The following is a 4,697-nucleotide window of genomic DNA, read 5'->3' as shown; positions in this document are numbered from 1 at the left end:
ACTTTTACACCAGTGACTTGAGACTCGACTCTGACTTGCCTGACATTACTTGAGACTTGACTTGAGACTTGAGGATAAAGACTTGAGACTTACTTGAGACTTGCAAAACAATGACTTGGTCCCACCTCTGCTGATAAACACTGGTAGAGTCACACAGGAAACGAGCACACCTTGTTTTTTGTTGAAGCAAGGAAAGCATAACATGCAGGAAACAGTCATGGATGGGCCCCCGCTGGTCTGTTTTCTGCTTCGGCCTTCCAACTCTCCCTGAGTCTAGGTTGCAGACCTGTTGCACATCAATCTCATCCTCAACCAGCTCCAACAACCAGTCTCTGCCAGACCGTTTGTTTCATTAGAGTGGTAATCAGGCTCCTTCAAGACTCCCCAGCATTTTGGCAAGATTAGCCTAACATATCTGTGTGGCTGAAGAGTGGCTTACTCTTCCTGTTCCCTTTAAGCAGGTCCAGAGGTCACTGCTTCTGCTCCTCTGAATTGCCAACCTCCTTTGACTCCATTTACAGATGAAAACAAGTGAGACAAACAAGTAAGCCTCGTCACCTTGACTCACCTATCTCTCCTCTCTCAGTAACCCCTGCTGTCATCTCGCCTACATGCTCATTGTTATTCAGTAAATCAGTCAAACTTTGAATTTTGTCTGCCTTGGGTCTTGCTTCAGAGCATCGGCGTAACTTTGTGCTGAACATTGGGTGGGGTCACCTGTCTCTGTCCAAATAAATAAATAAATCTGGCTAAATTCCCAGATGATGAAACGTGCACCTACTTTGCTGGTAATACCTGAAATGAGTAAAGAAAATCAACAGCCTATTTATGCAAGATAATTCATAATTTTATTGGGGGGGGGGGTCATAACCCCACAAACTCCCTGCAAATTACGCCCCTGCTTCAGTCTGCTTTGCTTTATTTTTTCCAGTAAATAATGACATGTATTGTTGTTCATCTGATGCCTGGTATGGATTAGATCATTTTTATTATGACCTGTTAAATAAAAACTGACACAGAATACAGTCTTTTCTTTTATAAAAACCATGATTGTAAATCTCACATAATAGAAAAATAAAGGAGAAAATCAGTTTTTCTTTCCATGGAGAGGCTCAGTCTATGAAACTGGTCAAACTCTGGATGTAAAATGTGGAGACAGACAACTAAATTATCAACAACTTTGCCTTTGCTTGGTCTAATTACTGAACCGAAAGCCTGTGAAACAACAGTTTTCTTTAGCCGGTCTGGTTTGGGGTTTTGCCTGTAAAGCGAAGCCATCAGATCTTCATGTTCATTCAGCACAGGGATGCTGTGCTGCTGTCGGCTGCTAATTCAGCTGCAACCACATTACTCTCCTTCCTAATAAGGTTTACTGAGGGTCTGTCTTCCCAAGCTGCACCCTCCTCCACCCTCACAAACATCATAATGGAGCCTGACACACGCATGTGCCTTTGCTTTTTGCAGTGTGCTCTTGTTAATGAGTGTTGTGCGTGCGATTATGTGCGTACAGAAAGATTTCAGAGTGAAGGCAAATGTTTGTCTGTTTGAAATGTGTCATCAAATGCTGAGCTTCATGCAGAAAGCTGAGTCGTGTTGGCAACATTAAACTGGAGCTAATGTCTACAAAACCTGTATCATGTTTAACGGAGGTTCTAAGTTCCACATCTGTGTTATTAAAGCAGAAAATACTTGTGTGTGTGTTTATAAATTATGTAGGTTAATAATTTCTCCTGATTTTGTTTGACTGAGATGAGCCACTCTCATTAGGAGCCTTTTACAAGGATAATTTGGTAAGCCAGTAAAGGTCAGGAAGCCCAGCAGGATGCAGACAGTGATCAAGAACTCTACGCTCTGCTTTGACCTTCATACGTCTGGCCACATTTTGGCAGGCAAGCTCTAGCTTCTCCCCTCGGTTTCAGAAGGATACATGTGGTTCATTATTAGCTCCTTTCCTGCTCTTGCTGAAAATCAAGTTCTGTGCTGTTAGCCAAGATGCAGTTAATTTTATTGACACAACTATTGTCTTTGATCAGTGCAATGCCCTCACTTATAAGGATCATTAATGTTAGAGATGATTTATCATCATTGCCCCTGTGCTAATCTTTTAGTCCTCGGTCATTTCTATGCATTGCTAAACAGGTTTTGGGTGCTCTGCATTCAGAGTCATATACAAAGCTGCACACGGGCACAGTCCAGATAAAATGTTTAGGACCACTTGCCTTTAAAAGGCCAAATCTGTGCAAAAATGTGGATTCATTGTCATTTTCTATTCATTCTTTTAAATCACGGCTAAAAACATATCTTTTTAAACTTGCCTTTTCTACCAGTTAAATGCTGGCTTGCTTGCAGTGACCTATTGTATTGTATTGTATTGTATTAAATTCTCTGCTATCTTTCCATTATTGGTGTCTTTTATCATGGTGGTACAGTCTTACCTTGCTATAACCTATGTGCTGCAGTTTACTCTTATTGGTGGCTTTTATCTGTGAACATAATCCGTTACTTTTATGTATTTGATGTTAATGTGTGAACTGTTTTATTTTTTATTGTTTTATGTAAAGCACTTTGGTATGCCCAAGGCTTTTAAATGTGCTCTATAAATAAAGATTGTTGTTGTTGTTGTTGTTGTTGTTTTCTGTCAGGCAGTCACACTGTCATGATGCTCTGTTGGCAAAGGAAAACAAACCTTCCCTTGTTGAACTGCATAAGCAGGATCTCTCACAGCGCGCCATCGCTGCTGAGGTGGGACGCAGTAAGACGGTCATTTGATATTTCCTAAATGATCCTGAGGGTTATGGAACAAAAACTCAAGTGGAAGACCCAAAAAAATGTCACCAGCACTGAGTCAGAGGATCCAACTGGCTGTCAGTCGAGACACTGGACGATGCTTGACCCAAATTAAGGCCGTTACTGGTGCCGACTGCAGCCCCATAACCATCAGATGCCATCTGAGGCTGAAAGGCTTCAAGAACAAAAAAACGTCTCGTCTCCTTGAACGCCACAGAACTGACCGTTTGGACTTTGCTACAGAGCACCAAACATGGGACACTGAAAGGTGGAAGAAAGTTTAATTCTCTGAGGAGAACAAAAGTAACCTCGATGGTCCTGATGGTTTCCAACGTTGCTGGCATGACAAGCAGATCCCACCTGAGGTGTTTTCTATGCGCCACAGTGGAAGGGGCTAAGGTCAAATGGTGCGACTCTGGGACTTTCCACCATTTGACCTTAAAACTGAAGAAGCTTCTCAGATGAGAGGCTAAACGTCTTCAAGCAACTTAAAGAAGTCCAGACGCTTTTCTTTCCAAGCTCCTTAGGCTACAGTACACAATGCCCGCAGGACAAGAGACTTCTTATAACCTCACTATTTTGGATGATCCTGCATGTTCCCCTGATCTAAATCCAAGTGAGAACCTTTGGGGATGGATGGCAAGGGAAGTTTACAGAAATGGACAACAGTTCCAGGAAGTAGATGTCCTTCATGCGGTCGTCTTCACCACTTGGAGAAATGTTCCCTCTCACCTCATGGAAACGCTGGCATCAAGCATCAATGTTTTCAATGTTTGAAGTGATCAACAATAACGGTGGAGCGACTCACCACTGAGTTCATGTTTAGAACTTCTGTTTTGGGGGGTTTACAGGGTTTTTTTTGGTGTGGTCCTAAACTTTTGATCAGCTGTAAAACAGCCTGTTTCAGTTTAAGTGTCCCACCTCAGCAGCGATGGCGCGCTGTGAGAGACCCTGCTTATGCAGTTCAACAACCCGACCACGTTCAACAAGGGAAGGTTTGTTTTCCTTTGCCAACAGAGCATCATGACAGTGAAATGACAGAAAATGACAATGAATCCACATTTTTGCACAGATTTGGCCTTTCAAAGGCAAGTGGTCCTAAACTTTTGATCAGCTGTAAAACAGCCTGTTTCAGCTTGTTTTCAATAAATTGCTCAAAAAAATGTTTTGTCTCACTCCCATTTCTTCTTGTTGCATGTTGAAGCTCTACGTTGAACCTTGTTAAGATCCAACCATGCAAAATAGGATTTTGGGGCCATTTTTTAAGTGGTCTTAACCTTTTGATTGGGACTGTACCTGTTTGCATCTGTCTATATGACTCTTGAATGCAGCAGCACCCAAAACCTGTGTTTTGCAATGGGTAAGTGATCCTCATAAGTGAGGGCATTGCACTGAACTTGACTGTATTCAAAAAAACAAAAAAAAAACAACAACAACAGAAACCTGAGTCAGTAAGCAAGGTGAGTGCAGCTTAAGTGTTGTGATGAAGGTCGCAGCGACACTGTGCTGATGACAAAACCAGTAAAGAGAAAAGCAGAGCAGGTGCAGAACTACAAGTCAAACAACACTGAAAAAACTGACAAGAGACATTTATGAACTAGTTTAGTGAGCTAACGTTTGCAAACGATTAAAAGAGTTTGAACAATTCAGCCTCAGCAGACGTGGATCCTTCAGTGAATCCAACAAGAAAACAAGCTCCGTCTTAGCAGCTTAAAAATACCAAACCGCTAGTATTGAAAACAATTGAATCCACTTTTATTTTGCTTCCTTCCTAGCTGTAATAATCTCCACGATCATCATCTCGTCCAGCTCTAAGACGTCTTAAAATATTCCATACTTAACAAAAAGTGAAAATGTCACAGTTTTTGCTGTGGCAGGCAGGATGAAGGAGCCAAATGCAGGACTCATAC

This window comes from Maylandia zebra, linkage group LG17, assembly GCF_041146795.1.
Source record: "Maylandia zebra isolate NMK-2024a linkage group LG17, Mzebra_GT3a, whole genome shotgun sequence".
NCBI classification, from domain to species: domain Eukaryota; kingdom Metazoa; phylum Chordata; class Actinopteri; order Cichliformes; family Cichlidae; genus Maylandia; species Maylandia zebra.
Note: the sequence above shows the minus strand (reverse complement) of the source record.